This window comes from Chiloscyllium plagiosum, chromosome 31 (assembly GCF_004010195.1).
Source record: "Chiloscyllium plagiosum isolate BGI_BamShark_2017 chromosome 31, ASM401019v2, whole genome shotgun sequence".
In the NCBI taxonomy this organism is placed as follows: Eukaryota; Metazoa; Chordata; class Chondrichthyes; order Orectolobiformes; family Hemiscylliidae; genus Chiloscyllium; species Chiloscyllium plagiosum.
This window is the reverse complement of record NC_057740.1, coordinates 18,725,011-18,738,819: the sequence shown is the minus strand read 5'-3', so window position 1 is coordinate 18,738,819 and position 13,809 is coordinate 18,725,011. Positions and strand designations below refer to the sequence as shown.

The 13,809-nt window shown below is 41.8% G+C and overlaps 1 protein-coding gene across 3 annotated transcripts in view; it reads right to left on the bottom strand.

The window, feature by feature from the left end:
- mllt1a (MLLT1 super elongation complex subunit a) overlaps window positions 1-13,809 on the bottom strand; it is a 115,570-nt gene that overhangs the window by 71,892 nt on the left and 29,869 nt on the right. The window lies entirely within an intron of this gene.

Sequence of the window (13,809 nt, the reverse complement as noted above, 5' to 3'; positions counted from 1 at the left end):
GCCCTTAAATTTTTTAGAAAACTTTAAGGACAGAAATTCCAGGCTGTGTAGATGGAGCTTCTTGCTGCAGCCATTCGATTTAAATATTATACATGCAGCAGGACAAGAGAGCGTAATTGCCAACCCGCCGTCATGACTGTAGGGATGGAGGAAAGACGCTGTTAATTAGTAATAACTGCTGAATCTATTACTCTGTTAACCTTTCCAATAGAGTTTCAGCTAAGCCAATTCTTTCTTTTGTTGTGTTTTAACTATGTTGCATAAATAAATCACGTTTTGCTTAATGTCAAGTAGCTTGATGAACGGATTTACATCTGGAAAGCAACACCTTACATTTACCTTTAAAATAAGAAAATGTTCGGGTCTAGGCTACCTTCTTAATATATTTTGAGGGGATTTGGTCTGGTCCATAATAGTTTCAGAAACTTGGTCAAATAGTGAAGTAATACTGCTCTAAATGGGGCAATCAATTACTTTTCAATGGAAGCAACATATGGTCCACATCTATGTCAGTGGATGCATAAAGAAAAACAGCTCAGTAAGCATGCACATTGGGCAATGTGCAAATTCACCTCCTTTAATATTTCTTAATTGCTTTAAATATTATTTTTGCAATGGATACTTAAAACAACTGATTGGCTTGTTCATTCAAGGCTATGACTTTAAGAGTACTATAAAATAGACAAACATATTCATATTGTACTCTTCAGTGCATCTTATGAAAGATAGCCATTTCTTTGGGGTGTTTGTGGGGATATTGTTAGCAAGTGCAGATTTTTCAATTCCTGGGATAATCCTAAAAACAAATCAGAACATATCTACTTCATGGAAACAGAATGCACTTTTGGACCACGGGGCCTGTTTAATTTAACCTGTTTCAGGAGGAGCAAACAGATCAGATTCCAACACTTCAATAGCAAAAACAATTCAAGGAAAAGGATGAGATTGTGAAGGGAGAATACACAAAGTAAAGCAGGAATTTTAAAAAAAGGTCCTTGAAGGTCGTAATATCTGGATTACTCCCGAAACTATGAGCTAGTGAGGGTAGGAATAGGAGGACAGATCAGATGAATGCATGGCTGAGAAGCTGGTGCAAGGGTGAAGGGTTCACATTTTTGCATCACTGGAATCTCTTCTGGGATTGCACCAGAACTGGAAGGGGACTAATACACTGGTAGAGAGATTTGCAAGAGCTGCTAGGGACGATTTAAGTGAGTAAGGTAGGGGTGGGGAGGTAATAGCGAGGAAAGAGATCAATCTGAGACTGGTACAGTTGGGAAAAGGAGCAAGTCAAACAGTCAGGGCAAGCAGGAACAAAGCAGAGAACAAGGTAGGACTGATAAACTAAACTGCATTTATTTCACTGAAAGAGGCCTAACAGGGAAGGCAGATGAACTCAGGGCAAGTTAAGAACATGGAACTGGGAATTCGTAGCAAGTATGGAGATGTGGCTCAGGGATAGAAAGGACTGGCATCTTAACATTCCAGGATACAAATGTTATCGGAAGAATGAAAAGGGGAGCAACAGAGGAGGGGAGTAGGATTTTTGATAATGGATAACATTACAGCTGTACTGAGGGAGGATATTCCTGAGAATACATCCAGGCAGTTCTTTAGGTGAAACTGAGCAATAGGAAAGGGATGATCACCTTATTAGGATTGTATTATAGACCACCCCTCCCTAAATAGTCAGCAGGAAATTGAGAAACAAATTTGTAAGGAGATTTGAGTTATCTGTAAGAATAATAGGGTGGTTAAGGTAGTGTATACAAGAAAATTCTCTGATTCGGTATGTGGATGTACCTACTAGAGAAGCTGCAAAAACTTGAGACCTACTCTTGGGAAATAAGACAGGATAAGTGACAGAGATGTCAGTGGGGGAGCACTTTGGGGCCAGCGTCCGTAATTCTATTAGTTTTAAAATAGTGATGGAAAAGGATAGACCAGATCTAAAAGTTGAAGTTCTAAATTGGAGAAAGGCCAATTTTGTCGGTATTAGGCAAGAACTTTCAAAAGTTGATTTGCAGGTAAATGACGGCTGGAAAATGAGAAACCTTCAAAAGTGAGATAGCGAGAGTCCAGAGATAGTATATTCCTGTTAGAGTGAAAGGAAATGCTGGTAGGTGTAGGGAATGCTGGATGACTTAAGAAATTGAGGTTTTGGTTAAGAAAAAGGAAGCATATGTCAGGTATAGACAGGATAGATCAAGTGAATCCTTAGAAGAGTAGAAAGGCAGTAGGAGTATACTTAAGAGGGAAATCAGGAGGGCAGAAAGGGGACAAATAGGGTTAAAGAGAATCCAAAGGGATTTCATAAATATATTCAGGACAAAAGGGTAACCAGCAATATAATAGGGCCCTCAAAGATCAGCAGGGCAGCCTATGTGTGGAATTACAGGAGATGGGGGACACTAAATGAGTATTTTGCATCAGTATTTACTATGGAAAGGACATGGTAGATACAGAATGTAGGGAAATAGATGGTGACATCTTGAAAAAAATGTCCATATTACAGAGTAGGAAGTGTTGGATGTCATGAAATGCAAACAAGTGAATAAATCCCAGGACCTGATCAGATGTACTCTAGGACTCCCAAGGGAGGCTAGGGAAGTGATTGCTGGGCCACTTGCTAAGATATTTGTATCTTCGACAATCATAGGTGAGGTGCTGGAAAATTGAGGGTTGGCTAATGTGGTGCCATTATTTAAGAAAGGTGGTAAGGAAAGCCAGGGAATATAGACCAGTGAGCCTGACACTGGTGGTGGGCAAGTTGTTGGAGGGAATCCTGAAGTATAGGATTTACATGTATTTGGAAAGGCAAGGACTGATCAGGAATAGTCAACATAGCTTTGTGCGTGGGAAATCATGTCTCACTAACTTGATTGATTTTTTGAAGAAATAACAAAGAGAATTGATGAGGGCAGAGCGGTGGACGTGATCTATATGGACTTCAGCAAGGCATTCGCCCAGGTTCCTCATGGTAGATTCCTGAGCAAGGTCAGATCTCATGGAATACAGGGAGAACTAGCTATTAGAATATAGAACTGGCTCAAAGCTAGAAGACAGAGGGTGACGGTGGAGGGATGCTTTTCAGACTGGAGGTCTGTGACCAGTGGTATGCCACAAGGATTGGTGCTGGGTGCACTGCTTTTCGTCATTTATATAAATGATTTGGATATGAACATAGAAGGTATGGTTAGTAAGTTTGCAAATGACACCAAAATTGGAGGTGTAGTGGTGAGCGATGAAGGTTAACAATGGGATCTTGGTCAGATGGGCCAAGGAGTGGCAGATGGAGCTCAATTTAGATAAATTGAGGTACTGCATTTTGGAAAGGAAAATCAGGACAGGGCTTATACACTTGATGGTGTGGTGCTGAAGAGGCACAGTGGATCGAGCAGCATCCAAGGAGCAGGAGAGTAGAGGTGTTGGTTCTCCTAATCCTTGGATGCTGCCTGGCCTGCTGTGCTTTTCCAGCACCACACTCTCGACTCTCATCTCCAACATCTGCAGTCCTCACTTTCTCAGAGGACTTATACACTTAATGGTAAGGTCCTGGGGAGTGCTGCTGAACAAAGAGTCCTTGGAGTGCGGGTTCATAGCTCCTTGAAAGTGGAGTTGCAAGTATACAGGATATTGAAAGCAGCTTTTGATATGCTTTCCTTTATTGGACAGAACATTGAGCAAAGGGGTTGGAGGTCATGTTGCAGCTGTACAGGACATTGGTTAGGCCACTTTTGGAATATTGTGTGCAATTCTGGTCTCCCCCCTATAGGAAGGATGTTGTGAAAATTGCAAGGGTTCAGAAAAGATATACAAGAACGTGACCAGGGCTGGAGGATTTGAACTACACAGAGGCTGAATAGGCTGGAGTTGTTTTCCTTGGAACGTCGGAGGCTGAGGGGTAACCTTATAGAGGTTTATAAAATTACGAGGGGCATGGATAAGGTAAATAGACAAGGCTTTTTCCCTAGGGTGGGGGAGTCCAGAATTAGAGGGCATAGGTTTAGGTGAGAGGGGAAAGATTTAAAAGAGACCTCAGGGGCAACCTTTTCACGCAGAGGGTGGTGCATGCATGGAATGAGGTGCCAGAAGAAATGGTGGAGGCTGGTACAATTTCAATAGCCAATAGGTGCAGGAGTAAGCCATTCTGCCCTTCGAGCCTGCACCACCATTCAATATGGTCATGGCTGATCATCCTTAATCAGTATCCTGTTCCTGCCTTATTTCCAGAACCCTTGATTCCACAATCCTTGAGAGCTCTATCCAACTCTTAAATGAATCCAGAGACTGGGCCTTCACTATCCTCTGGGGCAGAGCATTCCACACAGCCACCACTCTCTGGGTGAAGAAGTTTCTCCTCATCTCTGTCCTAAATGGTCTACCCGTATTTTTAAGCTGTGTCCTCTGATTCGGCACTCACCCATCAGCGGAAACATGTTTCCTGCCTCCAGAGTGTCCAATCCTTTAATAATCTTACATGTCTCAATCAGATCCCATCTCAGTCTTCTAAACTCAAGGGTATACAAGCCCAGTCGCTCCAGTCTTTCAGTGTAAGGTAATCCTGCCATTCCAGGAATTGACCTCGTAAGTTACGCACCCACATGCCTTTTAAATGTTGTACATGAATATGGATCAAGTGCTGGCAAATGGGACTAGATTAGGTGGGGATATCTGGTCAGTTTGAACAAGTTAGGCTGAAGGGTCTGCTTCCATGCTGTACATCTCTGACTCTGAACACAAAACAACCTATTAACTGAAGCAAAAGGAACCAGAATTACATTAAGTATCTTGAGAGTTAATACCATGTGGAAATAGAGACCACATACTTGTGTGCAAACATAGCAATATTTGCTTAGACTAGACACATTGATTCTGGAGAAAACGGGCAAATTAAATTGCACTCAACCTGTATAAAGAAAAAGATGAATTCTAATTTTTAGAAATAGGTTCAGTGCAACTAAAAATCTAAAGAGAAGAAAATAGACAAGAAATTAGACTGCAAATAGGACACAGCAAAGGCTTCCATGCACAATCATAAATAATTATAGGAAAGATATTATCAGGACCATAATGTCTTGAAGTCCCTAGACAGAAGATCCCACAAACATTCTTGGCGTTAAGACAGAATGAAATGAAGGGATGAAAATATGAATGTTTAGTAAGGACTCTCTCTGGGAGCATTAACAAATTAATTATGAAAATAGGCTGGAGTACAGAGATAATTCATAACCTCACTGGGATTTCAGCAACGGATGAGGTACAGCATTTGCGGGAAAGGAAAAAGACAGTTATTGCTTATTTCAACCAAGCTAAAATTATTCCCTTCAAGGCTATAAACAAAGGGTAAAGATGACTGAAAATAGATGGGACTGATAATTAGAAAATACAAGGAAGTCTTTGAATCAGCGAGCAAGCCTGAAGCAAGTTGCAGAAATAACATATGGAATGAGGGAAATTTAAAATCAGTCACACCAAAATAAAAAACATAATCAAGTATGCTCAGGGCAGTAATATGGCTGATCAGATCAGAGAACAGCAAAAAATTTTAAAAGGGCATTCCAGTTGAATGATTACATCAAATCCAGTACATTGATTTGTTGCAAGGAACTTGTCAAAACAGACACAAAGGTAAGGAAATGATAAATGAATTATGGAAAAGATCTAAGAAATTAGCTGAAGCATAGGGCTAACTGATCTTATTGTACATGGATTTTTAAATTCATGACAACTCAGTCAATGTCATGTAGACACATCCACAATGCCATCAGGAAGGAATTTTCAGGACTTAGCCCAGGACAGTGGTATATTTTCATGTCAGGAAACTGCTTTATCTGGAGGGGAGTTTATAGGTCACAGGTTTAGACAATGTAGGTTTCATACTTATTGAAAAATCCTGGCAGGATGCTGTTGTGCATCTTGCAGATGGTACAGCCTGAAGTCACATGGTGAAAGAAGTGAACTTGGAACATGAGCATTGTGGCGCTAATCAAGCTTTGGCTTGGGTGTAGTTGAGCTCCTGGAGTGTACTCAACCTGAGTGAAAAGCATTCCAGCAGACTTCTCGCTAGTATTTTGGAGATGATAATTAACCTTTGAGAAATTAGGAGGCATGTTATTCACTGCAAAATTCCCAGCCTTTAACCTGCAGTGGTAGCCATCAAAGAAGGAAGTTAGACTCTCTCTTGTTGGAGATGATCCTCATTTGGCAGTTGCATGGCACAAATGTCACATGGCATTCATGAACACTTTAGGCCTTACTGTATGAAGGCATGGACTGATCCAGTTTGAGTTTGTGAATAGGATTGAACATGGCAAACATCAGCAAAAATCTTGTTGCTGACCTCATGATGACTGAAGGCCATTGATGAAGTACCTGCAGATGGTTTGGCCTAGGATAAGAGCATGAGGAACTCCTTCAGCAATGTTCTGCGATGAAATGATTAATCTCCAACAAACATAATAGTCTTCTGGCTGTATTAGGTATGGCTCCAACCAGTGAAGAGTTCACTCCACCTCATTCAATTCCCACTGCCTCCAATGTTAGTAAGGCTCCCTGATTCTGCACTACATCTTATATACAGCTAGAGAGTTAGTTGTACATGGAATGCTCATCTGCTTTTATGTAACATGTGAAGTGAATTGATTTGGCTGAAGCTTATAGGCAATGATGTTAGGAACCTCGGGGAGAGGTCGAGACGGATTATCCACGTGGTACCTCAGGTTGAAGATAGTTGCCGAGCTTTCATCTCAACCTTGTTTCACAACATACTAGACTCCGCCATCACTGAGGATGTAAACAGATGGGACTGATAATTAGAAAATATACGAAAATTTTGTTCATGAAGTGTTTACCTCCAGCTGGATTCAATATCCATCTCTATTCACAACTGGATGTGGCAGGTGAGCAAAGCTTTCATCTAATCAGTTGAGTATTAGAATCACTGTTTGTAGCAAGTGGCCTGAATAGATTGCTTAGTCATTCAGGATGGTCAATGATTTGACATAAACATATGCCTAATCGACACAAAGGAAGTCAATTTTGACAGTGAGCAGTGAAGCTGCCATGAACAGATCAATTTAAATAGAGGGAAAATTAGAGTAAATAAGTAAATGATTAAGAGGGACCAGGGAATCCTCAAAGCAGTTACCTACTAGATCACTTTATCATGGAGCCAATTGTCACTACAATGATTCCTGGGAGACAATGGGGCATACAGCATAAACTGTAAGATCACATAGCAGCAGGTGGGTTGTGGGATGGCACAAACAGAAAGGAACAAAGCAGGACACAATGGATTAGAAAGAGATTATGTCAAAGTATTTAATTACTCATCTTGTATATCAAGTATAGGACAGAAGGACAACTAAATTCACAAGCCTTGAACAAGCTTACAAAACAAAAAGTATCCTTAGTGTTCACATCAGAACCGACTCGCAGATTTTGACATCTTTTAAGGAAGCTGGATCAATATCTGTTGAGAAACTGAACTGGTAGTTAGAAATAGGAAGCACCAGAACTCACCAGAACGAAGGACCCGATACCCAACATGAGCAAAACTAATGTAGTGTACAAAATACCATGCAAGGACTGCACAAAACACTATATAGGACAAACAGGAAGACAACTAACAATCCGCATACATGAACGAAACAGGAGACAGAGAGAAAGAGATCGAGAGAGAGAGAGAAAAAGAGAGCGAGCACCAGAGACAGGGGGAGAGGGACAGAGAGAGAGAGACAGAGAGAGGCAGAGAGAGACAGAGACAGAGTGAGAGATAGAGAGAAAGAGAGAGCATGTTTTGGCTGGTGACATTGCCAGTGGAATGGAGAGCTGGGATCCAACTAGGAAAACTAAGCTGTAAAATGAATGTACCGAGCGTGGCGAACGATTTCACACCTCGGAGATTTATGCTCTGCCGCCTGAGGTAGCTGGCGCTGACTCGCCATCACTTCAAATAACAGCAAAGAAATGGACAAATAGTGCAAAGGTTCTGGATGCTACCGACATTCTGGCAATAATACTCACGACGTGTGCTCTGGAACTTGACACCTGCCAAGCCAAGCTGTTTCAGTACCAGTACGACACTGGCATCTACCGACAGTGTGGAACATCACCGACGTATATTCAGCACAAAAACACAGGACAAATACAAACACATCGACCTGGACCCAATATACCAACCATTACAGCGGACAGCTGAAACTGACAACCCGAAGCGGCAGGGACAGACCACTATAAACACCGGAGGAAACATCAAAGAAGCGCTTCGCAGGAGGCTCCCAAGCACTGATGATGTCGCCTAGCCAGGGGACGAAACTTTTGCAACAAAATCTTCCAGCTCGGCGAACAGAACCACAGCAGTTTGATAATGTTCCACACATCATCCCTCCATCAGGTCCTTCCTGTTAAAGGACTTCTGCTCGAAATGTTGATTCTCCTGCACTTTGGATGCTGCCTGACCAGCTATGCATTTCCAGCTCCAAATTCTTCGACTCTAATCTCCCACACATTTTAGTAACTAAAACTCAAGTTTGTGGACCTAGGGGGAATAGTAGGATGGGACTGATAATTGGTCATTCTCAGGACAGGAGCTGTTACTGGTGGGATGGGTCAGTGTTAGGTTCCCAAATGTTCATGAACAATTAACTCTAAATTATGTGGATGTGGGGACCAATTATAATATATCCAAATTTGCTAAGGTCATCAAACTGGGCGTCAATGTAAATTGCAAGGGGGCTTGAATAGGCTAAACAAATGGGATTGAACATGGCAAACGGAATGCAACCCATGTGCAAAAGTTGTTCACTTTGATAAGAAAGACAAAGGTAAAATGTTCCTTAAAATTGTAAGAGGTTGTACAGTGTGGATGTCTTTGTCGATGAGTCATGAGAAGCTAGCATGTGGCCACAGCAAGCAATTAGAAAAGCAAATGATGCACTGCACTCATGTCAAGGAGATTTAAGAAGTAATGACATCTTGTTGCAGTTGTATGGAGCTGAAAATGTGTTGCTGGAAAAGCGCAGCAGGTCAGGCAGCATTCAAGCGCAGTTGTATGGAGCACTGGTGAGTCCGAAATTGGAGTATTACATACAGTTTTGGTCTCCTTATCCAAGACTAGATAAACTTGCCATAAATGGAGTACAACAGAGGTTTACCAGAGTAATCACTGGGCTGGCAGGATAGTTTTACAAGGAGAGATTGAAAAACCAAAGTCATAACCTTTCAGGTTTTGGAGAAGGATAGGTAATCTCAAATTTCACACAAGGTAAAACAGGGTGAATAAAGATGAGATGTTCCCCCTAGAAGGTGACTCTTGATCCAAAGTACATAATCTCAGTCTTAAATAGCTTAAGCCTTATCCTGAGATGAGGAGGACGTTTTTCATTCACAGGGTGGTATATTGTTAGAGTTTTCTAACCAGAAATTCGTGGAAGTTCAATCAATTAACAAGTTCAAGACAGAAATCAACATTTTTATGGGGACAAATTCCATTAAGGTATTTGGATAGAGCAGAATATACAAAAGAGAAGCACTAGGATATTTAGGCATTGCGCCTGGATTACTATTCAATAAGATCGTGACTGACCCATTAATGTTTTGAAATGCCCTTTCCCATCTACACCCCAGAAATCTTAGATTCGGAGGAAGGGTCACTCGATCTGAAACATTAGGTCTCGATTTCTCCCCACAGATGCTGCCAGACCTAGTGAACTTTTACAGATATTTCTGTTTTTGACCCAGGGTTAGGGAATCGAGGACTAGAGGGCATCAGTTTAGGGCAAAAGAGGAAAGAATAAATGGAAACCTGAGGGGCAACTTTTTTTTTTCCACACAGAAGGTGGTATGCATATGGAATAAGCTTCCAGCGGAAGTGGTTGAGATAGGTACATGAGCGAGGAGAAAGTGAGGACTGCAGATGTTAGAGATCAGAGTCGAAAGTGTGTTGCTGGGAAAGCACAGCAGGTCACGCAGCATCTGTAACAACATTTAAAAGGCATTTGGACAAATACATGAATAGGAAAGGTTTAGAAGGATATGGGCCAAATGCAGGGAATTGGGGTGAGCATAGATGAACATTTTGGTCAGCATGGACCAGTTTGGGTTGAAGGGCCTATCTCCATGCTGTAGCTCTCTATGACTCTGACTCTTAAGATTCTTGTTATGCAGGAAAGTTAATTGATATGTGTTGAAGATCTTCCAAAACGACACTTTCACCATCTTTGGAACAGAAAGCTCCAAAGTCCCTCAACCTTTGAGAAAACAAATTCTCCTCCCCAGACCTACAAATGTGAGCTCTGAAAAATGTCCATTAGTTCCGGACTGACTGACATAAAGAAATGTCCTTGCCACAGCCATATTATCAAGTCCACTCAAACTCAGGCTTCAATTAAGTTCTCTCTCATTCTTCCCAACTCCAGGGAAAACCAGTCGAGCCTGTCCAACCTGCCCTCATAAGAAAACCTGTTTAAATCAAGTAAATCTCCTCAGAATCACCTCCGATGCAACTACATCCTTCCTTAAATAAGGAGACCAAAACCGAACATCATAATCTCGATGTGGCCTCATCAATGCCCTGCATTAATGAGGCAAAGCATCCTTCCTTTATTGTTCAGTTCCTCTCATAATAAAAATATGGAGATGCTGATGTTAGACTTGGGTGGATAAAGCTAAAAATCACAAGACACCAGGTTATAGTCCACAAGTTTAATCGAACATACAAGCTTTCGAAGCGCTGCTCCACAACAGCATACAACCCTGTCATTGCAACCACTGCAAGACATGTCAGAGACATGGACACTACCATTACATGTGGAGATACCATCCACCACATGCGCAGCAGGGAAATGTGACTCGGCCAACGTTGTTTATCTCATACATTGTAGGCAAGGATGCCCCAAGGTATGGTATATTGGCGAAACCATGCAGACGCCAATGACAACGGATGAATGGACCAGGCGGTGGTCAAAGACATTCGGCCTCAGATCTTCGGGTGAACATCCTCCAAGGTAGACTTTGGGATACGCACAACATAGAGTGGCTGAGCAGAGGCTGCTAGCCAAGTTCAGTACCCATGAGGATAGCCTCAACCAGGATCTTGCATTCATGTCACACTAGATGTGACCCCCACCACACTATACACACTCTCACATTCACACAAATGCTCTCTCACACGCATATACTCCGGATCCGACGCACACACTATCAAGAGCGCGCGCGCGCACACACTATCAAGAGCGCGCGCGCGCGCACACACTATCAAGAGCGCGCGCGCGCACACACTATCAAGAGCGCGCGCGCGCGCACACACTATCAAGAGCGCGCGTGCACACACACACACTATCAAGAGCGCGCGCGCGTACACACACACACTCATACACACACACACACTATCAAGAGCGCGCGCGAGCACACACACACTCATGCACATACACTATCAAGAGCGCGCGCAAGCACACACACACTCATGCACATACACTATCAAGAGCGCGCGCGAGCACACACACACTCATGCACATACACTATCAAGAGCACACACACACACACAAGTCTGTGGGATGAATTTGCATTTGCAGATTAGTACTTGCAGATCCATTCTATTTTGTTCAAAAAGCGCACACAGTCTGTAGGCAGTCAGCCAATGTGACATTTTATAAATTCCTACTTTGGAAATAAAACCAGTCTTAACTTTCTGGTCAGGACTCAGACTGACTCGAACCTCACACCTTTAATGCATTGCCTGAGCTGATATGTCGCTTTTTTATATATATTGTTAAAACCTTAAGTTATCTCGGGGCTGTGACTCGAAAGAAATTCTGGAATTTACATATTAAATCAATCGAAACCTGCATCCCCATTTTAAGCGATTAAAGGCTTAACAGCCACCTCGGTTTGTCCAATACATCACACCAGTTGTATAATTACTTATAAATTCTGTGGCCTATGCATCCTGCCCCACTAGCTACCTGATGAAGGAGCAGTGCTCTGAAAGCTTGTACTTTCAAATAAACCTGTTGTGGATTATAACCTGATGTCATGAGATTTTTAACTTTCTCATAATAAAGGATAACATCCCACTAAACCTTCTTGATTATGTGCTGTACAGACAACAAAACTTTGTGACTCGTGCAATGAAACACCTAATTTCTGTCCAGCCTACAAATGAAAAATGGCATTGAGGAGATTATTAGTTGAATGCCATTTGCTGCTCCTACATTCCTAAGGAACAAAATCACTATTCTATAAATAATGAGTGCAGATGGAAAGACCAACTATAATAGTTTATGACACAACTGACTTCAGGTAAAGTATATACATTGACTGAATTTCTTTTATTCAACTCTGGATTTCTTTTAGCAAAGATATGTTTGCAGAACATGGGATGATGATGGAGACATTGCGCTTGGAGATATGCTCAGCTACAAGAGCAATATGCGGACAGATGTATATGGGGGCATGTGTTGAACAGAGAGAAGGGAGCAGTGCCAGGTGCAGAAGATGACAGCATGGATCAGAAAATGACAAAATTAGACAACTTGATGAAAAACAATGCTGTTGATGAGACAAATGGAAATACAGAACAGCAGCAGCAATTGAAGGTACAATCTGTGCATAAATAGTGATAGCGGACAAAGGAACAGAAACATCAGCAGAGGCAGACTGAAAGGAAAGAGAACTGTACACTGAGTAAACGAAAAAAAATCAAGTAATGGCATGATGGGAACAGAGGCAAGGAAAGACAGAAAGGCTGTGAGGAGGATAACGGAGACAAGGTTACAGAAAGAACAAAGGCAAATGACAGAAAATACAGGTAATAATTGTTCAGAAAGAATTTGGAAAGAGAGAACAAAACAAAGTAACAACTCATATTGATATCAACAACATCATTAATGGCGTGTCAGAATCTCAATTAAACAAAAACTGGTCAGAACATATCAGGCATTGGGAACGAAAGCTTTGTGAAAGCAGATTTTAATAAAGATCTTAAAAGGAGAAAAAAAGGCATAATCTGAAGCATTCAAAGCTCAGCTGCCAATTGTGTGGCAAAGGAAGCACAAGATGTACAAAATACCAGAATTGGAAAGACACTCTGTTCTTGCAGAATTAGACTCGCAGGAGGTCAGAGACCATGAGGAGTTTGATGCGGAGGTATTTGAACACATGACAGCTATTTTTAAAAATCAAGGCCTTGCTGAACTTGGAACCAATGTAGGTCAGCGAGCATAGAACTGATTGAGTTAGAAGGGAGCAGGGAGAAATCACATACGGAGATGCTGGCATAAAGACAAAACAGGGAGAGATGGTTAAAAATTTGTTTCAGTTAAATTGATTGAAGTGAAGAATTTCAATTCTTTCAAATTACTGGCCTCAAAAACAAGGATTTAACATCTGTTCTAAACAGGGTGCTGAGCAGTAACTTGCGGGTACAAGCAATTCCTTTCAACGCTATGGAGGGCAGAGAAAAAAAGAATAATTTAATTATGACATGGCAATTTGTCAGCTGAAGTCCATAGTTCCAACCATCCTTATTTTAACAACTCAAGCAAGACTGAACCAAGTTTACCGAATGCTATTATTCAAAGTTTGTGCGAAGATTTGTAGCTCGGGTGCTCGTTGTTGTGATTCTGTTCGCCGAGCTGGAAGTTTTTGTTGCAAACGTTTCGTCCCCTGGCTAGGCGACATCATCAGTGCTTGGGAGCCTCCTGCGAAGCGCTTCTTTGATGTTTCCTCCGGTGTTTATAGTGGTCTGTCCCTGCCGCTTCCGGTTGTCAGTTTCAGCTGTCCGCTGTAGTGGTTGGTATATTGGGT